Source organism: Acinonyx jubatus, chromosome A1 (assembly GCF_027475565.1).
Source record: "Acinonyx jubatus isolate Ajub_Pintada_27869175 chromosome A1, VMU_Ajub_asm_v1.0, whole genome shotgun sequence".
Taxonomy (NCBI): Eukaryota; Metazoa; Chordata; class Mammalia; order Carnivora; family Felidae; genus Acinonyx; species Acinonyx jubatus.
Genome location: NC_069380.1, coordinates 49,117,083 through 49,140,020, shown reverse-complemented (window position 1 = coordinate 49,140,020; position 22,938 = coordinate 49,117,083). Strand labels below are relative to the sequence as shown.

The 22,938-nt window shown below is 38.2% G+C and overlaps 1 protein-coding gene and 1 pseudogene across 2 annotated transcripts in view; both read right to left on the bottom strand.

Moving 5' to 3' along the window:
* UCHL3 (ubiquitin C-terminal hydrolase L3) overlaps positions 1-22,938 on the bottom strand; it is a 98,511-nt gene that overhangs the window by 72,263 nt on the left and 3,310 nt on the right. The gene's annotated exons all lie outside the window — the stretch shown is intronic.
* LOC106965741 (V-type proton ATPase subunit E 1-like) lies at positions 10,082-14,440 on the bottom strand (annotated as a pseudogene).

Here is a 22,938-nt window from a genome sequence, read left to right as displayed (position 1 = left end):
GTTGATGTAGAAGTTACTTCTTGGTCTGGAAAACAAATTACTTTAAATATTTCAAGTAGGAAGAGATTTTATATAAGAAATGATATGCTCCCTAAACCATCAGACTAAGGAAACAAGTCAGTAGAAGTTCCTCCTGGCTTCTAGAAATCCAGTGGTGCAGGAATTTCAGGCCAAACCGTTGCCAATAAACTGCACATTGCAGAACATTACTTGGAAGCCGGTGCATGTGCCATTTCTGCTGTCCACGTGTGCAATGAAATAAAAGCTGCTTGCTTTCTTTGCCCTTCCTAATGTCACAGCAAGAATGCCTCTCATTGGTGGAAGGTAAACCAGGACCCTGTTGACATAAGAATCTAGTCAATTCAGTTTCTAGTCTTTTAGCACTTCAAGAGGGGAGATTTAGAACAGCAAGAATGGTGCTGAGCATTTTTACTCCGCTGACAGAAATAGGAGTTATTATGGTCTTTTGCAAAATGATCACGCACACGATGTAGCAATTTCATAGTCCAGAAATGTCAGTCCAGAAATAAACCGTTTGAAATAAAGTTACGAGTATGTAAAGGGGTATTTGGCAAAAGTGGTTGAATGCTCATCCATTTCCGCTGTTTGCCCTCACAGGCAGACTGCATTTTCCAGCCTCCCTTTGCAATTAGGTAAGGATCTCATGTTTGGGTTGTAGCCAATGGAATCTGGGCAGAAGCATCCTAAGCCACATCCAGTTTTCCTCATACATCCTCATCTTCTGGCCAACAGACATATGAAAAATGCTCAAAATCAGTAATCATCAGAGAAATGCAAATCAAAATCACAACGAGATATCACACCTGTCAGAAAGACTAACATCAAAAAGACAAAAAATAACAAGTGATGAAGATGTGAAGAAGGAACTCCCACTCACCACTGGTAGGAATATAAACTGGGATGACCACTGTGGAAAACGGTATGGAAATTCCTCAAAAAATTTAAGATAGGAACACCATATGATGCAATAATTCTACTACTGGGTATTTACCCACAGAAAATGAAAACATTAATTTGAAAAGATATACGCACCCCTATGTTTATTGCAGCATGATTTACAATAGTCAAAATATGGAAGCAACCCAAGTGTCTGTCAGTAGACAAATGGATAAAGTGTGTGTGTGTGTGTGTGTGTGTGTGTGTGAGAGAGAGAGAGAGTATTATGCAGCCATAAAATAGGAGATTGTGCCATTTGTGACAACATGGATGGTCCTAGAGGGTATTCTGCTAAGTGAAATAAGACTGAAAAAGACAAATATATGATTTCATTCAGATGTGGAACCTAAAAAGCATAACAGATGAATAAACAGCAGAATCAGACCTGTAAATACAGGGAACTATCTGATGGCTGCTAGAGGAGAGGGAAGGTGGTGATGGGCAAAATGGGGGAAGGGGAGTGGAAGATACAGGCTTCTCGTTACAGAATGATTAAGTCACAGGAATAAAAGGCACAACATAAGGAATAGTCAATGAGATCGTATGGTGACAGATGGTAGCTACACTTGTGAAAATGGCGTAGCATACAGACTTGTCAAGTCACTGTGTTCGACGCCTGAAACTAATGTAACATTGTGTCAATACACTGAAATAAAGAATTTTAGTTAAAAAAAATCCTTCTCATCTTCCAAGTTCTCTCACATCCTTCCTGCTGGAAATGAAGGACTCTAAGATAGCAAAACCGTAAGATGGATCCCTGAATCACTACTGGAGGCAAATGCCTCGTAATAATAGCCCACCTTGAGTTAGGCAGTGGTGGGAACCAGAAGCCAACTTTTATTGTCACAAGCTGGTGAGATATTTGGGGTGAGTGACCATAAACTTGAATAACAGAAAATACATGTATAAAGAGTTTTATTGTATTTCCAGTGGCAAAAATGCAAAACAAAGGAAAAAAGTGAATACCTGTCAATAAATGAATGGTTAAATAAATTTGGCCTCTCTATGCTATATAGCATATCATACATCTACTAAGATTTGCTTTTGAGATATTATTAGTACATATTTTTATGTCATAAAAATGAATTATTCAAATTCATATGTATTTGAATACTTAGTGGAAAATTACAAACGTACAGAAGGATGTCTACCAGCTTGTAAGCATTAGTGGAGAGGGTGTCTGGAGAGGGGGAAGAAGAGCAAGTTAAAAAATCTATTTTGTTTAAGTTTATGGTCCATGATAAATAAGTATGGTTTAAAAAAAAATACTGGAGGGGCACCTGGGTGGTTCAGTCAGTTAAGTGTCCGACTTGGGCTCAGGTCATGCTATCGCGGTTTGTGAGTTTGAGCCCCACGTCGGGCTCTGTGCTGACAGCTCAGAGCCTGGAGCCTGCTTTGGATTCTGTGTCTCCCTCTCTCTGCCCCTTCCCCACTCATGCTGTCTCTCTCAAAAATAAACATTAAAAAATTTTTTTTAAATACTTGAAAACATAAGATTTTTAAAAAAATGTTTATTTTTGAGAGAGGTGGCGGGGCGGGGCAGAGAGACAAAGAATCCCAAGCAGCCTCCATGCTGTCTGCACAGAGCCTGACGCAGGGCTTGAACTCATGAACTGTGAGATTATGACCTGAGCCAAAATCAAGAGTCAGACGCTTAACCGACTGTGCCACCCAGGTGCCCCCAAAATATAGGAGTTTTAAAAATATTTGTTTTAAATATGCTTTTGAAAAATTCTTATAATTCTTTTAATGGTATAATATTTTCTTATTTTAATTTAACAAATGTGTAGTGTTTAAAATGAGGATTACTTGTGAAGTGCCTCCCCAAACCAGGATAGACAAACCTGAAATACATCAAACACAGGCCTAGCCATGTTTTAGAGACGGTGAGCCCAGTTGGGGCTAACGTCAGCTGGCGCCACGCAGGAAGCACCTCTTACACTTTTGTCTCCTCTTCTGATCTTCCATGTTGGTTATTTATGTCTTCTTCACACCGTCAGCATTTTCACAGGTCTCCTGTGTGAATCCACGTTGCTTCTCTGCTAGAGATGCCCAGATCCACAGCCTGCGGCTATCCACCTGGGTACTTAGGTCCCCCCTGCTTGAAGAGTTAGCCAACTGGTCATTCATGCTTACCAGCAGCCCAGAGATACACCCTGTTACCCCGGCTCTAGATAGTAGCACGTTAATGATTCTAGGATTTTGAGAAACCAAAATCCCCTTTCCATCCCTTTTACTCTCCTATGGTGTACCAACATAATTGTACTCCCAGAAATCAGAGTAGAAACCACCCCCACCCCAGTCTGGGTAAATACAATGTACTTTCCTTTCCAGACTGTGCATAGGGTCTCTCCAAGTCCCACCCACCTGAGTTCAAAATCTTCCACTTCTCCCTCCCCATTTGCAATGTTTAAGGATATGCAGAGGCCCAAAGTGAGGCCCTGCTCACTGTGTAACATTGGTTATGCTATTTTCAATTTAAATTGCATGTTTAACTTTAACTTTTGAATTTAAAAGGCAAGGTTTTTTTCATAGTAGGGTTTTACACTATTTTTTAACGTTTATTTTTTAAGTGTTCATTTATTTTTTTATAATATAATTTATTGTCAAATTGGTTTCCATACAACACCCAGTGCTCCTCCCAACAGGTGCCCTCAATGCCCATCACCCACTTTCCCCTCTCCCCCACCCTCCATCAACCCTCAGTTTGTTCTCAGTATTTAAGAGTCCCTTATGGTTTGCCTCCTTCCCTCTCTGTAACTTTTTTTTCTCCCCCTTCCACTCCCCCCCTGGTCTTCTGTTAAGTTCCTCAGGATCCACATATAAGTGAAAAAATATGGTATCTTTCTCTGCCTGACTTATTTCACTTAGCATTAATACTCTCCAGTTCCATCCACGTTGCTACAAATGGCCAGATTTCATTCTTTCTCATTGCCAAGTAGTATTCCATTGTATATATAAACCACATCTTTATCCGTTCATCAGTTGATGGACATTTAGGCTCTTTCCATAATTTGGCTATTGTTGAGAGTGCTGCTATCAACATTGGGGTACAAGTGCCCCTATGCATCAGCACTGCTGTAACCCTTGGGTAAATTCCTAGCGGTGCCATTGCTGGGTCATAGAGTAGATCTATTTTTAATTTTTTGAGGAACCTCCACACTGTTTTCCAGAGTGGCTGCACTAGTTTGCATTCCCACCAACAGTGCAAGAGGGTTCCCGTTTCTCCACATCCTCTCCAGCATCTATAGTCTCCTGATCTGTTCATTTTAGCCACTCTGACTGGGGTGAGGTGGTATCTCAGTGTGGTTTTGATTTGTATTTCCATGATGAGGAGTGACGTTAGTGACGTTGAGCATCTTTTCATGTTTATACCATTTTCGTTACAAATGTCTACTTTTGTTCTTTATGAGTTTATTGAGTTTACTGGGGTGCCTGGGAATTAACCACTGTTTGTAATAACATTTCTGTGGAAAAATGTGTTCCAAGTTTCAAACACTTGCTCTTAAATGTATGTAAACTTTTGAGAAGAAGAAAATGTATTCTTAAGTTGGAATATGTATTAATGAACTTTTAGTTTCCAAAAGGGAATTGCCTTGAGTTCAAGCATAAACCCAAGTGTCTTCATATATTCTGCTGTTGACAAGTTAACATAAGTATCAGATTTATGAGGAAAAAAGGTAAAATAGTCATATTTATTTAAAGGAAATGAAACTTCCAACATGCTGCCTTGATTTTAAAAGTGTTTAATCACTTAGAATTTTCAGTCTTTGGTTCCCTTTTCCAGTGTTAACTGCTTGCCGTTTTTTTCCCACTAATCTTTCTTTGGATGTTTTACAGATTCAGTACTTCTTTTCTCCCTTCCTGTACAGCTTATCTGAAAAGTTCCTTCCTGCATGCCTCATCTGAAAAGTTTTGAAATGTCTGGCAGTAATATAAACAGTAAAAGAGTTAGAAAAATACTGAGGAATTTAGGTCATGTTAAAAATACGAGTCAGAAAACAGGGGCGCCTGGGTGGCTCAGTCGGTTAAGCATCTGACTCTTGGTTTCGGCTCAGGTCATGATGTCATGATTTATGGGTTTGAGTCCCACGTCAGGCTCTGTGCAGGCAGTGTAGAGTCTGCTTGGGATTCTCTCTACCTCTCTCTCTGCCCTTCCCCCACTTGCACTGTCTCTCTCTCTTTCTCAAAATAAATAAACTTAAAAAAAATATGAGTCAGAAAATAGTATAGCTGAGTTTAGTGCGAGAAATATGTATAAGATACTATCTTGTACAGTGGTTTAGACTGGATTGTAATTTGACTATTAGTTTTCTAGTTTAAAAAAAAAAACAAAAAACCCTCAACCGCTCATTAGAGTCACTATATAATAAAAGCAAAACATACAGTTCAAGGTAAGCATAATTTAGTCAAAAGAGATCAAAATTTTGCCCAGGGCTCCCACCTAATAGAGGGTACTCTAGAATGTCAGGATGTCATCTTAGATAACATCCTGACAACAGCTGAAAGAGAATTTCTTACCAATGGTTCATAACATTGGTTACACCACTGTAACCAAACTCTTAAGTTACAATTAAAATCAATTGTGTAGATTTCTTGATTTGTAGTGCTTAGGGAATCCCTACATTTTCATTAGTAATGCCTGGAGAAGTCATTTCCTATATTGAGGTATACACAACTAATCATCAAATTGGGGAGCGCCTGGGTGGCGCAGTCGGTTAAGCGTCCGACTTCAGCCAGGTCACGATCTCGCGGTCCGTGAGTTCGAGCCCCGCGTTGCGCTCTGGGCTGATGGCTCAGAGCCTGGAGCCTGTTTCCGATTCTGTGTCTCCCTCTCTCTCTGCCCCTCCCCCGTTCATGCTCTGTCTCTCTCTGTCCCCAAAATAAATAAACGTTGGAAAAAAAAATTAAAAAAAAAATCATCAAATTGAATGATTCTTGTAAAAGTAGATTAGGGGATTGTGTTGGGAGTCCTCAAGACCATTCTGAGTTTTGGTAATTCCTTAGGAGAACTCCCAGGACTCAGCATGTAGTTATACTCATGGTTATGATTTATTATAGTGAAAGGATACAGAGCATAACCAGCAAAGAGAAAAGGGACATGGGGCTAAGTAAACCAGATGTAAACTTTCAAGATTCCTTTTCCAGTGGAGTCACACAGGATGAGCTTAATTATTCAAACAACAAGGTGGGACAAATTGTGGGAAATGTTGCCAATCAGGGAAACTCATTAGAGATTGAACACCCAGGGTTTCTATTGGGGTCTGATCATACTACTCCCTGTCTTGCACATACCTAAATTTCAATCTCTTAGAAGAAAAGCAGAAGACGATCTTGTTTGTACAGTTTAGACACTGAACCACTCATACCAGTTAGTGGTAGGAAGCTTCTTGAAATCCATATGCCCAGATGCCAACTAAGGGCCAACACTATAAGGAGGATTTTTAATTTTTTAAATGTTTTTATTCTTTATTTTTTGGAGAGAGAAACAGAGCGTGAGTGGGGAAGGGGCAAAGAGAGAGGGAGACACAGAATCTGAAGCAGGCTCCAGGCTCTGAGCTCTCAGCAGAGAGCCTGATGCAGGGCTCAAACTCAAAGATAGTGAGATCATGACCTGAGCCAAAGTCGGACACTTAACTGACTATGTGACCCAGGTGTCCCCAAGAAGGATTTTTAAAGTATAAGCAGTTAGGACTGCTATGTTAACTTTTTCCCACACCCAGATAATTAAACTTATCTAAACACTCTGGAAATAACTTATTATATAGCTCCTTATATATTTGCCTAAAGAAATAATCTACCTGCTTTAGTGCTAGTTCATTAATTTTATTAATTCTCAAGTAATGAATGATGCTAGTGTAAATTTAGCCTATATACTCTACTATACTGATTAAGAATTCACTGATCAAGAACTTCGGAACTTAAATATTACGTTTTCGAATTTGAATAAGAAACTTCTTACGTGTGAAATAGGTTAAATGGAATTTTATAATTTCATGTGTCATTCTCAAACAAGTACGCTGATTTTACTAGGGTCTTTGTTTGATAAGGGGGTATTCCAGCTGTGGATTTAACCACTATTTCATAGCACAAAGAAATACTAAATATAATGGATTGCATAGCTTGATTAACTTGATTTTGATTTATGTTCTTTTGAATTACAAGTGCCCCTAGAAGAAAGTAGCTATTCATCTTTGGCTAGTTACTATTTCAGCACATGAGGAACACTGATGAAAGAAAAGCACTTACATGTCTTATTGTATTTCACATTCCTATGCCAGGGGAAAGGGCAAAGGAATATTTAAGATGTGCCATTTTAAAAAACTGTTACTATCAAGAAAAGAACTGCAGAAGCTTACCATCTATGTTTTCTTCTAGGGCTGTTAGGTTTATGGTTATGGGTCTTAGGTTCAAATCTTTAATCCATTATGAATTCATTTTTGTGTATGGTGTAAGATTCTGGTCCAGCTTTATTCTTTGTTCATGTGACTGTCCAGTTTTCCCAGTACCATGTATTGAAGAGATTGTCCCTTTCCCATTTTATATTCTTGCCTCCTTTGTTAATTGATCATATGGATGTGGGTTTATTTCTGGTGTCCCTATTCTGTTCCATTGATCTACATATCTGTTTTTATGCCAATACCATGCTGTTTTGATTACTATAGCTTTGTAGTAGTTTGAAATCAACGGGCATGATGTGTTCTTTCTCAAGATTGTTTTGACTGTTCAGGGTCTTTTGTGGTTCCATATCAAATTTTAGGATTGTTTGTTGTATTTCTGTGAAAAATGCTGTTGGAATTTCGATAAAAATTGCACTGAATCTGTAGATTGCTTTGGTCAGTATTACATTTTAACAATATTAATTATTCTAATCCCTGAGCATGGAATATCTTCCCATTTATTTATGCTTTCTTCAACTTCTTTCATTAATGTCTTACAGTTTTCAATGTATAAGTTTATCACCTCCTTGGTTAAATTTATCCCTAGGTATTTGATTCTTTTTTGAAGAAACTGCAAATGAGATTGTTTTCTTAATTTCTTTTTCTGATAGTTCATTATTAGTGCATAAAAATGCAACAGAGTTTTGTATATTACTTTTGTATCCTGCAATGTTACTGAATTTATTAGTTCAAATAGTTTTTTGATGGGGTCTTTAGGATTTTCTATGTATAATATCATTTAATCTGCAAATAACAGTTTTACTTCTTTCCTTCCAATTTTTGATGCCTTTCATTTCAATTTCTTGCCTCATTGCTCTGGCAAGGGCTCTCATACTGCCATAGTATCTTTATATTATATTAATAGATACATATTAAGCGCTCTATACAAATAATCTTTGTTTCCTCTCCCCTTCCATCCCCCCCCCCCCCCAGCTTTTCTTTTACTGGTAAAATTTTTGGTTTTGCTTGGATGGCTGCTTGTATACTAATACCATTATGTTGTACCCTTAGTAATTTTCTATTATCTACTATGAGAAATAATCAAAATTGGCTGACCACCTTTTCTTCCTTCCTCCTCTTACTCTCTCCCAGCATCTGATGTGAAGTAATATCTTCTTATTTTCAGGTAATAACTATAAGGCAGTCAGCTTGCCTGTTCTACTTTTCATATGTTCTCCCCATTTCACACCCCCTCCTCCTATGTTTGATAATTGTACTCTCCACCTCATTAGAGCATGTGACCAATAACATATTATACCCTGTCCTTTGTATCCATTATTTTGTCTTAGTTCCATAAGTCAATATATATGTAATGGTTCCCACCAGTCCTGATGTTGATGTCTGTCTAGTCATTTTGGTTGTTGGAAGCTTATTCTCTGGTAGATATCTTAGGAAGGGGCATGGAAACAATATTTCTTTAGTTCACGAATGTTCATAACAATTTGTCTATGGTCTTTATACTTGAATATAAGTTTGCATGGTACAGGACCCTTAGGTCACATTTTCTTGCCTTGAGTGTGTTAAATATGTCACTCTACTATCTTTAACCCATAAAGGGTTGAGGTAGAAAGATCTGGCAATTGATATCATTTCTCTTATAAGTGATTGCATTTTTGTTTTTGGGGTTTTTTCCTTGATATAAAAAAATATTTAAAGTTATTCTTTAAAATTCATTAGTGGGGTGTATAAGTGGTTCAGTCAGTTAAGCATCTGACTTGATTTTGGCTCAGGTAATGATCTCATGGTTCATGGGATTGAGCCCCGTGTCAGGCTCTTCGCTGACAGTGCAGAGCCTGCTTGGGATTCTGTCTCTCTACCTCTCTGTCTCTGCTCCTCCCCTGCTGGCTCTCTCTCTCTCTCTCTCTCAAAATAAATAAAGAAACATTTAAAATTCATTCATCTTAGTAGAATAATTCTTGATGTCGGCCATTTTGGGGTCAGTTTTTTCAGGCACATGATTTGCTTTTCAATAGATTTTCCAGGTTTCTTTTTGTTTTTGTTTTTTTTTTTTTTTTTTGGTCAGGAAAAGTTTCTTAGATTATTTCCACATTTGTTCTGTTCTATTGCTCTGGTTCTCTTCTTTGGGTATTTCTGGATATTCATATGTAGGAACTTTCTTTGTCTTCTTTATCTGTTACTTTCAAATCCTTTTCACCCTTCATTTCTGTTTGATTTTTAGCATTTTTCTTCTCTTATAGTTCTATTTCTGTTAAGATACTATTTGTTGCTTTTATATGCTCTATGTTCCTTCTTGTTTATGCTTTGTTAAGAAATATTTAGTTATGTCCTGAGTTTTTTCATTTTTCTCCTCACATAAACCTGTTTCACATTTACTTATGAGGAAAACTACTAGGCCCAAGTAACAGTGAAGCTACTACTGCAATAATGAATGCTTGCCACATGCATTTTAAACCAAAAGAGCAGAGACTTAAAGGTACTTATGTCACCCACTCAGGACCTTGGGCTCTCCAAGCAATAGAAATTTACTAGAGGCCAAGCTGGAGTTTCCAGGCAAGGCTTTTATTGGGGCTTGGGCTCCCCTGTAAGGGACATAGGACAAACAAAAGGGTCCTTCATGCTGGCTCTCCAAACAAAGGCTGAGGCAAGGTTTTAAAGAAACTGACATGGGAAAGGAGTGACATCTAAGCATGTAGGGGCAGGGAAATACAAGAAGTTCGGCATGAAGGTACAGCGGACAAAACATGCTTCATCATGTACCACATGTCTCATTAGCGCGATAAATCCCCACCTCTGGGCGTGATTTTTAGTATTGTAATGAGGGAACAAATAGGTGAAAGGGCAGCACTGGAGTCCACCTTTGTGCAGACTGGTTTGCTTGGGTCTTTGCCAGTCTTCCTAGTAGAATCCCTTCTTTGGGAAGCATCCTGCTTCTGCATATCTGCAAACATGCTACTCAACAGGCATAGGGTTTCAGCTGTCCAGGAACACTGGATTTTGTGGTCAGGAGTAAGGGGACTCAAGTCTAGTCCCTGGTCTGTCTCACGTAAAATTCTCTGAATTAGATCTCTGGAAGTAGAAAAAGGGCAGAAAACTGGATGAAAGTCATACAACCATTGTCTGATCTCCTCTACCTCATGCTCAGAACCCCTGAAAATTGCATTACTTCTAGAATTGGAGGCATGTTCCTGTATTTCAAGGGCATCTTTATCCCCATGTTAATGATTAGAACAAAGGCAATAGCTATGGAACAGGTATTCCACTAATGAATAGAGAACTATATCAGAACATCAAAAAGGAAGTGACCTAGAAAATCCTGTTTTTTTCAAATATCAGATGCTTTATTATTATAGTTACATGCAGTGGAGAAAGCTCCACCTCTCAAAGGCTTAATCCAAAACCTTTCTGTTGCTATTCATGCCAAACAAGGCTCACCGTATTTCTGGCATCATTCCTGAACCTAAGAGATCCAGCTGGCTTTTTAGGGTATTGGAAACCTTTATTTTGTGACCTCATCATGGATCTCAACACTGCCAGCTATTTAGTCAGACAAGTAGGCCTCTGATCAATTTAGACCTCAGCATCTTTTTCGTGGGATTTTGTCTACAGGGATAAGTTTTTGCACTTCAGCTGCCTTTAATGGAAGGAGATCCTGATTCCTGCAGCAAACAGTCATTAGAAGCTATAGCAACTGGTATAAACCCTTGACGACCAGTGTTTCCAGCACTCAGTGCCTGGTTGTATCTTTTACCACCTTACTGAGCATCTATTTTGCTTTTCGTGGGTCAGTAAGAAGGTCATTTCTGGCTCAGAGGACTTTTAAATTTTCTTGATTCAAGTTGGACATTTAAATTTCCTTCTGCTACACAATCTGCATTTTCCCTTTCATAATATTCTGTAACGTTCAGTCTTTTTGTTTGCACAAGATTGCACCTTTCTAATGTTTTACATTGCCTTTGCCTCTTTTCCTTTCTCATTGTCTTCCTGTTCAATGAAGGCTATCATGTGCTTAATCTGCTATGACATATCTATATTGCTGAGGGCCATGGCAAAGGCCAAGCTAGCCCAGAGATGAATGGGTTCCAGTTGGTCTTTGAAGGGACAGATGAAAGAAGATTAGCAGAAATCTGGGTTTCCCGCTTTAGAACCCCAGGTTCTTGTTTTGCAGTTTTTGAGTTTTTCTAATGCTAATTTATGTGGGTCTTTTTTTAATGGCTGCTATATTTTCTTAAAAATTTTTAGCTTATTTGGAAATATTAGATTTTACAGTTTCACAATGTGTTTGCATATCTTTCTGAAGAGTCTTCATCATTGTGTGTGTGGGTTTTAGTCTCCTTATTTCTTCTTTTCTCATAATATTTTTTTGCATGAAATTTGGCCACAATTCTTTTCTACTGCTTGTTTGGAAAATGAAATCAGTTTTCCCACACTTTTATAATGGGGAACTCCAAAAAGATAGATTTTCTAGCATCCCTTATTCCAGGAATCCTTCTGTTATTGCAAAGTAACAAGAAGAAGAAGGAAAAGGAGAAGAGGAAAAAGGAAGATCTCTTTTAGAGATCTGCCTCTCACTGCCTTTTTTTTTTTTTTTTTTGAGGAAAGCAATGGATCACTTAACAAAGGAGAATTACTTTATTTATTTTATTTTAATCTTTATTTTTGAGAAACAGAGAGAAACAGAGCGTGAGCAGGGGAGGGGCAGAGAGAGAGAGAGAGAGAGAGAGAGAGAGGGAGGGAGACACAGAATCTGAAGCAGGCTCCAGGCTCTGAGCTATAAGCACAGAGCCCAACGTGGGGCTCGAGCTCATGAACTGGGAGATGGTGACTTGAGCCAAAGTCAGAAGCTTAACTGACTGGACATCTCCAGATGTCCCAAGGAGAATTACTTTAAAATGGAATATCATAATGGGTAGCTGAGAAGGGAGTGGAATTTTAATAAAAGGTACGTACAGAGTTTAATGATCCAAAACAGATTAATAATTCTACTCTAGAGCTGTAGCCATAACCATAAAAATTATTGCCTCATCTAAATAACCTATTCCACACATATTAGAGCAAATTGACGAGGAAAGTTAGTAACTAATCCAGAAGAAATCCCACTGCTTCCCTGGAGTGTTTTGTTTTTAACTCCTCAGCCATCAGTTTTTATTTCTTTCATCCTGTCCTTCAATCCATATGCTTAAAAATGAATTTTCTAGGCCACCTTTTTCAGTATTTTCTCTTCAGTAATCTCACTGCTAGTTAATCAGCTATTTTGGCCAAGTTTTCTATGAAGCTAAATTTTGAGAACTGAGTTAAGATTCCCTAAAATTTGTAAGCAAATGCATTATACACATGTTGTTTATTGGTTAGGTAAGGACTGCAAATTAACATATAGTTTACTGAATCTTCTGTTCCATTTTCATGCTGGGTTATAATATTTATCCTTATATAGATTTGGCAGTTCCTCTGATTGTGTAACAAAACCACTGATCTTATGACTATGTTCTCTTTCAGGGGGCTGTTAGGTTTTCTGTGAATATCCTGATCGGGTTTCCTTTGACGCCATGGGCTAAGATCATAGTGCTGTAGCTTTTGAGCAGGATCTTTTCTTAGAGAAGTCCTTTCCACCATCAGCCACAGGAAACAGTAGAGGGTTTAAGCCCTTGGGAGGCTACAGCAGGGGGTTATGGGGAGGTTTCTATGGCCCTTGTAACTCTTCCCAAAGACGACTCAAGTTCTGTGGGAAGGGACTATGTGGACAATGAAGTGGGCCTACCCTACTCCTTATACGTTATGCTCAGTTTGCTCCTTTGAAGGCTGGTGGGTGCCCTGATGGCTGGGTGGGTATCTGGGTAGGCAGGTCTCAGTACCGTAATGAACTATAAGAAATGCCCTCAAGGTGGAACGATGTAACACTTTCTGGGGGAGGGGAGGCAGAACTGTGGAAGGCCATGGACTCCCAGGAGCCATCATGTTTCAAATCTGGTGGAGCACTATCAGGAACATAAAGGAGAGAGCAAATATTGAAGTTTGTGGTCTAGAGTTTCAAGTGAGTGAGGAAAAGGTAAAGGTGCCAGATGACCGGATTCAATACCGAGGCCCAGTACCAGGAGTATATGCAGGGCAACCCTTTTCATGAGCCACTATATACTGCAGAGGCTGGCAGGTGCTTAAAGGGGCATTCCTCTGAAGCATCTCTCCAGAACATGAAAGTATTTCACAGACCTTTTTCATTATTCTCAGTGGTTCCAATATACTTTTATTTCCCTCGGATGATCCCATCTTTCATTTAATAGAGAAAATAGAAGTCATCTGATGGAAATGTTTTTAGTTTTTTTTCCAGAGAGAGAATGCACGAGTAGGGGAGAGGGGCCGAGGGAGAGAGAGAAACTCTTAAACAGGTTCCACATTCAGTGTGGAGCCCAACACAGGTCTTGATCCCATGACCCTGGAATCATGATCTGAGCCGAAATCAAGAGACACTCAAGAAACTGATGGAAATTTCTCTAGTTCTTCATACCACATCTACCAAAGGACCTGCATCTCCACTTATTTCCTCTTGTTTGCTTTTCTGATAGAAGAGATATCTTACCTCTTGTCTACAGATAAGCCTTTCACCTGGTTTCTGGATTGAATGCCTCCCTGCTTCTCAAGGGATTTGCTCATTTATTTAATAAACACTGAGCACCCACTCTGTAACAGACATGATGCTCCATCCATTGATCAGCTCCTCTCTCTGTTGTGGATTCAACTTCTCTCAATAGCATTTAACCATGCTCAATGCTCTCTCCCATCGAAAAACCAACTAAACGAAACCAACCAAAAAAGAAAAAAATCCCTCCTTTCACCATGCCCCCTTCTTCAGCGACTACCCTATCTTCTCTTCAAAGCCAAACATCCCTAAAACACCATCCATACTCAGTGTTTTCATGTCTGCATGTCACATTCATTCTGCAATCTACAGCATTTTAGCTTCTGCTGTTATGGCTCTAGTAAGAGGGCTTTTGCTGTGGTCATCAAAAACCAGCCTGTGGCTACACTGAATGGAACCACTTCAGTTCTCACTTGGTCTGATCTGGATGCCGCATTTAAAAATGTGGACCACTTCTTAAACAGGGTGTCCCTGAAACCACATTCCCCCTATGTCTCTGGTGCATCCTTCCCAGGCTTTTTGCACACTACGTTTTGGTCTGTATTTCCTTTAAGTGTTGACGTTCCTCAGGGTTTCCTCGGCAATCTTGCCTTCTCTTTGTCAGCACACTATGGTTGATGTCATCAGCTCCTGAGACTGTAATTATCATCCAAGTCAAGTAAGAAAGATACTTGACATTGTCTTGACATGAAGCTGCTGGAATCTCAAAGACTGTTTTGTTTAAATAATTCTATAAGGGGAAGGAAAAAATAAATCTGTTAACGAACCCTGATGAACAATCTATTTCATGCCAATTAAATACCAGTGGAGTCACAGAAGAAAGTTACTAGGTTTATAGTAGTATCTTAGTCATCACAATGCTGGGGATATTTTACAACGTAGCTGTGTGAAGTCAACTGTTACAACAATGAAGTTTCAGGCAACATTGATGTGGTGCATTAACACATTATCATAACAAAATGAAAAACAAACTTTGCAGTATTTATTGTCTTGAGTTAATGCTGCATTCCAAAGAAGATGATGATAATCCTTTTGTAATGAAAAAGTAGACTATCACACAAAAAAGGTTCTTTTTGTTGTTCTCAGCAAACTGTCCAGTGATTCACATTTAAATTTTTTAAATGTTCATCCATTTTTGAGAGAGAGAGAGAGCACAAACGGGGAAGGGGCAGAGAGAAAGGGAGACATAGAATCTGAAGTAGGCTCCAGTCTCCAACCTGTCAGCACCTGACGTGAGGCTTGAACTCATGGCCCATGAGATCATGACCTGAGCCAAAGTCTGACACCCAACCGGCTGAGCCACCCAGGTGCCTTCAGTAATTCATATTTATAAGGGACAGAACCTGTATACGTACATTGAACATAGCTGCCTTTCCTCCTGGCTCGTGCTACATATCCTTAGCGAGTTTGTGATATGTGATTTATAAGTATTATTAAATCTTCACCTTTACCCTAAATCCTGTGCTTATTATTCTGCATTTGTGTATTGGATATATTCCCCTTCTCTTCCTTGCCTTATGCCCTGGAATGTTGTCCTTTATATCACCTGTGCTCCTTGGGCTTGTCTCATGGGAGGTATACCAGCAGGAGATGCAAACCAGGAGGCCAGCAAGGTCAGAGTATTTCTCCTCTGCCCCTTCCCTGCTCAGTGTCACATAGCAGTAGCTGTGTGGCTCCCCAACTAAAGGCTCCTCTGGGCTGTGCCTCCTGTGAGGTTCCATTGACATTTTTTACTATTGACTTTTTGGTTCTAGGTGTAATAATGGTTTCCCATTGTTGCAAGTCTCTCCATGCCTTGATATGTCCTGATAGGACAGTGTTGTGTAACTAAACCAGTGCCATGCATTCTCACTTGTGTCAGCCATTTTCTGCTTCTATTAGGATTCTCATTGAATAATGTGATATGGGGTCCCAAGATTTCACCTATACTTCAACCAAGGCTGAAAGCTTGGATTTGTACTTTTGTATTTTTACTATGTGCTAATGACTCTCAAATTTATATATGTAGCCCAGATCTGTCTCTCAGGGTTCAGAACTTTATGATTTCTCTGCTCGAATATCCTCTGATTTCTCTGCTCTAAAATCCCACAGTTACTTAAAATCCAAATGCCCAATTCCATTGCATCCCCCCAAATGCCCTTTGAACAACTTTCCTGCTGTTCCTGTCTGTATAAAGTTAGGGGCCCAGAAACCTCTTTACAATCTGAATAGTCATGGTCTCTATGAGTCTAGGCTGGCAGTACTTTTGCTAATACAATTCCCTAAAGAACTTTGGGGGCTTTCTATATATCAGATCTAATCCCACTCCATGCTTTAGAAGCCAAAGCCACAATTGTTTTCAACACAGTTTTCTCCTTTTAGACTGATTTACTGCTACTTTGGGATCAGGCTTCTGTGGGACTACATCTTTAAGCTTTCAAGAAACCATTTTATTTAGCTGATAAAGTACCAATTTAAATTCCTTAGAAGCCTTGGGGCGCCTGGGTGGCTCAGTTGGTTAAGCACCCCACTTCAGCCAGGTCATGATCTCACAGTTTGTGAGTTCAAGCCCCACATGAGGCTCTGTGCTGACAGCTCAGAGCCTGGAGCCTGCTTCAGATTCTGTGTCTCCTTCTCTCTCTGCCCCTCCCCGACTCATACTCACTCTCTCAAAAAATGAGTAAACATTAAAAAAAATTTTTTTTAATTCCTTAGAAGCCTTTAAAAAGTGTCTTACATCCATACTTTTGATTTGACCTTTATCCTTGGGCCGTGTCTTAATTTGAGAATCTTACTTGCTTGAGAAGCTGTAAATAAGAGATAATTTATATTCCAGACTGGCAGGTTCTAGCCTCTCTGAATCTCTAGATTCTGCTTACAAATTGGCCAGTTCTTTTCTAAGTCCATTTTTTCTTGAAGCTCCTTATACTTCAGCTAGTATAAACTGGCTGATACTCTCAGTTTTCTGCTTAGAAATCTCTGCTCAAACCCCAAAGTCCATCAAGACACTATCTTTCAAGTTACAGCAGGGAATGCCTGCTACATAACATGAGTCACTATTTTTTAAGCTTCTATAACAGTTTTCTCACCATTTCTCCAGTCTCCAGAAATAATTATTTTGGTATTTTTCCAACCTCCACTAACAGTTTCCTTCCTATGTGCCACCTGGTCCTGGAATCAAAGTCACATATTTTAGAGTTTTGTTATGGCATCCTCCCATGGCCCCATTTCGCTCATCTGCAACCTTCACTGGACAAACACCATGGAGCTGGCAAGTATGTTTCCATGCCTGGACCACAGTAGGTATCCAATAAATATCACCTATAAGTAAAAAAGTAACTCTTAATAGCTAAAGAGGCTTTTAGGGCATCATTGTAAGTTTTATCAAATCTCTATTAGCATAGAAACTGTTACTCTAGTTCAGCTACTTTCTTCTTTTCTTTTTTTAATGTTTATTTATGTATTTATTTTTGAGAGAAAGAGAGAGAGACAGAGAGAGAAGGAGGGGCAGAGAGAGAGGGAGAGAGAGAGAATCCAAGCAGGCTCCGTGCTGTCAGTGCAGAGCCTGATGCAGGGCTCGAACTCACAACCCATGAGATCACGACCTGTCAGCTAGTTTCTTCTTAACTGTTGTCTTTATTATACTACCTATTTGATACAATCTGTACAAATATGTGCAGTGGTCCTTGTTTGAACCAAATCCTACATACAAAGTGTGACCCTTAAAATGATTCTTAATGCCTGTATGACTATTTTCTCACCTATAAAATGAGAATAGTAGTACTACTTATCTGGGGCTTCTAGATAACATGGCAGAAGAGGAGGGTTTTAAGATCACCTCATTCCACAGATACACTTAGATAACATCCGTATCAGTGTAAATTGCCCAGAAAATGATCCAAAGACTGGCAGAATAGACTCTCCACAGCCAATCATAGAGAAGAGGCCACATCAAAAGTGGCATACATCTCCTTAGTAAAAAAGGAAAAAAAAAATAGTACTGCTTATCCCAGATGATTGTTGTGAAAATCCTTCATGCAGAGTAGGTAAGTATTCAACAAATGGGGGCCATTATTATTATCTCATTTTCAGATCCATGCATAGTAACCTGTAAAAATGGCTGCTTCCAGAAAGAAAATGGGTTGCTGGGCAAAGGAGTGGAAGGTAAGCTTGTATTTAGCTGTATTTATATTTCTTGTAACTTTTGAATTTTCTACCATCTACATATATTGCCTATTCCAAAGAATTATAGGTTTTAAAAATACTACTTATATATTTGTTCATTTTAATCTCTATTGTATTAGAAGCTTGAATGATCCATTTTAAAATCAGCAAGGAAATGGGGACACCTGGGTGGCTCAGTCAGTTAAGCGTCTGAGTCTTGGTTTTGGCTCAGGTCATGATCTCACAGTTTGTGGGTTCGAGCCCCACATCAGGCTCTGTGCTTGGGATTCTCTCTTTCCCTCTCTCTCTGCCCCTCCTCTGCTTATGCTGTCTCTATCTCTCTCAAAATAAATAAACATTAAAAAGTAAAATCTGCAAGGAAAATACGAACTAGTTCATTCATGACAGACTTAAAATAGATTTCTTTTTAATCTTGTTAGAGCCCATTAGAAATAGTAATTAAACAAGAAGATTTTTACAGGTGGACAGTTTTTTTCAGTATTAATATGCTTTTGGTTGCAAAAAAAATTCACAAAGTCCAAGAGGAAATAGTCAATTAAATCAATGTAAATCTACATAATTCTGAAGAGCATAAATGTGAAATTTCATTCAGTGATAAAGGAGTGTCTAGTGGGGAAAATGTTTAATCTCACTATACTAATATTGTCACTCAAATATATAGTACTTCAAAACCTGTGGTTGATTCCATACCCTTGGTTGAGGTGAAGCTGACCTGAAAGCATGCACTAAATAAATGTTCTTTTAAAAAATTCTTTTAAATGTTTATTTATTTTTGAGAGAGAGAGAGAGAGAGAGAGAGAGAGAGAGAGACAGACTATGAGTAGGGGAGGGGTAGAGAGAGAGGGAGACACAGAATGTGAAGAAGGCTTCAGGCTCTGAGTTGTCAGCACAGAGCCCAACGAGGGGCTTCAACTCACAAACTGCAAGATCATGACCTGAACCAAAGTTGGACGCTCAACCGACTGAGCCACCCAGGTGCCCCAATAAATGTTCTTTTTAACTGTTTCCTTTTACCCCTCAAGCAGGTTTTATGACAACAGAATTTTTCAGACCACTTGAGGCACTTCTGAATTACACAGTAAGACAAAAATAGCTATTGTAAAATTATCCCAGCCTTATGGTAGAAGAAAAATCTGTTTCTGTTGTAAAAATTTTTAACTTCTGGAACTAACTGATTCTGTTCTTTGGTATTTGAGAGAGCTGTAAATCCATTCATCCACTAGACATTTATTGATCACCTTCTGTGTGCAAAAGGACTGTGCATTTGATTAGCCGTCAGTCGCCATGCATTCCATTCGTATTCTACCACGTTACTCTCATTACCTACTTAGCTTGTGCTTCAGTTTCCTAACTTAAAAAAAATGGCACTTTTCTATTCTTACCACTCATTTATCTGTCAAGAGTGTTAATAAGTAATGCCTGTATTTGAGGTGTGGGCTGACGTAAATGAATAATTACCTACATTTTTGTCAAGACATCTTAATGTCAAAAGGTAAGGTGTGGTTAATGTCTTTGAATATTCCATGAATGTTTGAAACAAAAAAATCTGTATTCTTTCTTTTTGTTATGTTCAAAAGAGATAAATGATAAACTGGGAAAAACATACGAAATATATTTTGGACAAAATGTTATTATCCTTAATGCCCACATACAGGATAATTTTGTAATTTGACCCAGACTTAACCAAAAGTGGTGGGCGGGGTGCCAGGGTGGCTCAGTTGGTTAAGTGTTCAACTTCAGGACATGATCTCATGGTTTGCGGGTTCTTTTGTGAGTTCGAGCCCCACATTGGGCTCTGTGCTGACAGTGTGGAGTCTGCTTTGGATTCTCTCTCTCCCTCTCAATAAATAAATAAATAAATAAATAATAATAAATAAAACATTAAGGAAAAAAATGCAAAGATATGAGCACCAAATACTTCAAGGAGAAATACAGATGATTTATAGACATGAAGAGATTGTTATTTGCTACTAATTTCTATTATTTTCCCATTTTTTATTTTCCTAATATCTAAATTGATCTCTATTACTTTCTCCTTAATTATTTCTTTGGGCTTCCCCATGACAGCTTTTCTACTTTTTTAAGTTGAATTTTTAGTTAATTTACTTTCATTCATTCTCTTTTTAAATTTTAGTTTTATTATTATTTATTTTATTTATTATTATTTATTATTTTAGTTTTATTATTACTTATTATTATTTATTTATTAATATTTATTATTTATTTATTATTATTATTTATTTTATTAATCAATACATTTACCTGTATTTGACAAGTTTTGGCATAAAATCATTTTATCACTTAATTCCATATAATAGAATTTTCTTTCATAATTTTCTTTTTGATCAGGATTATCCAACATTATGTTTTTACTCTTCAGACATAATGATTTTTAAAACCTATGTTTTTGTTTTTGATTTGCCTTGAATAATAGTCAGAAAACATGATCTATATGATTGCAATTCTTTGGAATTTATGGGTTTCTTGTGTGACACGGTGCACTGCCAATTTTTGTTTCTTTCACAGGTACTCTATAAAAATTTTGCATTCTCTACTCATCAAACTTATAAATTTGATTGTTCTTAGTTTATTTAATTTTACTGTATCTGAGAATGATTTGTTAAAGTCATCAACTAAAAGTGTTGATGTATTTATGTTTCCTGTCAGTCTTTTATTTGTTTTATATATTTGGAATCAATTTCCTTAGTGTCTATGTGTTAAAAAATAGTATCTTCTTAGTACTTTCACTGGCAAAATTTTCTTTGTGACCCCCTTCATTAGTTTACTTTCTATTTAATTTGATATTGAAACCACTACCCTGGCTTTATTTTCACTTATCTATGCCTGATATACTTTCTTCTATTTGTTTATTGCACTGTTTCTATATGAGTGTTAATTATTTTTAATGTTTATTTATTATTTATTTTGAGAGAGAGAAAGAAAAGGGGAGAGAAAAGCAAGCAGACTCCCAGCAGTCAGCACAGAGTCCCGTAGAGGGGCTTGATCCTTCAGATCACAACCTGAGCCATAATCAAGAATCCCATGCTTAACCAACTGAGTCCCCCAGGTGCCCCTCTGTATGATTGCGTTTTAAGAGTGATTTTGTGGGAATGCAAGCTGGTGTGGCCACTCTGGAAAACAGTATGGAGGTTCCTCAAAAAACTAAAAATAGAACTACCCTATGACACAGCAATTGCACTACTAGGCATTTATCCAAGGGATACAGGTGTGGTGTTTCGAAGGGACACATGCACCCCCATGTTTATAGCAGCACTATCAACAACAGCCAAAGTATGGAACCAGCCCAAATTTCCATCGATGGATGAATGGATAAAGAAGATGTGGTATATATATACAATGGAGTATTGCTCGGCAATCAAAAAGAATGAAATCTTGCCATTTGCAACTACATGGATGGAACTGGAGGGTATTATGCTAAGTGAAATTAGTCAGAGAAAGACAAAAATCATATGACTTCACTCATATGAGGACTTTAAGGACAAAACAGATGAACATAAGGGAAGGGAAACAAAAATAGTATAAAAACAGGAAGGGGGACAAAACAGAAGAGACTCATAAATATGGAGAACAAACTGAGGGTTATGGAGGTGGTGGGAGGGGGGATGGGCTAAATGGGTAAGGGGACTAAGGAATCTACTCCTGAAATCACTGTTGCACTATATGCTACCTAATTTGGATGTAAATTAAAAAAAAAAAAAATCAAAGAACGTTTATAAATAAATAAACAAATAAAATAAAAAATATCCTTTAAAACAGATAAAAGTGATTTTGTAGGGGTGCCTGGGTGGCTCAGTCAGTTAAGGCTCCAACTCTTGATTTCAGCTCAGGTCATGATCTCATGGTTCCTGAATTTGAGCCCAGGTAGGGCTCTAGGCTGACAGTGTGGAGCCTGCTTGGGATTCTCTCTCCCTTTCTCGCCTCTCCCCTCGCTCTCTCTCTCAAAATAAATAAATAAACAAAAATAAGTAAAACTGATTCTGTAAACAACAGATTCCTGGATACCTTTATGTTGTTACCTTTTTGTGGGTTAGGTGAACTAATTTACATTATAGTTGCTATTTGGAGTTACTGCAGCCATACTGTTTTCAGTTTTCTACTTATCAGACTTTATTTTTGTTTCATTGTTGTTTTTTTTTTCTTTTTTTTCTCTTCCCTTTTCCACCAAATGGATAAATATTCTACTGGTTTGAAAGTCATACATTGTATTTTGGTTTCCTAGTAGTTACCTCTTATTTATTCCTTCTTCATCTCCATCTTCCAAGTTTGGGGAAACTTTTCTAAGTATCTAGAGCAAGAGAAACTGACTCTGAGCACATACTCTAAATCTTTTGCCTTTGCCAAGTCTTTAGTTTTTGAAACCTGAAGGCTAAGAATGGACTCTTTTGTTATCTGTATTCTGCTGTGTCATCCTTCCACTGGAGCAGAGGAGATGCAGTGCCCTGGCTGCCTGGGCTGAGGGAAGGTCACAGGGAACAAAGGAACAATAGAGGGAAAACCCTGTTATTATCTCAAAATTTTATTCAGTCACGAATGCTTGCGCTCTATTTGCCACTCCATTCGGAGCTCCATTACAACTGTTGGGAGGCATCCTATTATTTTCTAGTACTTGATAATTAGCTGGTAGATACATTTAGTATGTTTATGAAATTAGCTAACTAAATCACTTGGTACATCACCTCTATGAGATTAAAACTCTCATTTGAATCTTCGGGTTCTTAAATTCTAATTTGCTATTCATTTGTTCATTCATTCAACATTTATTAA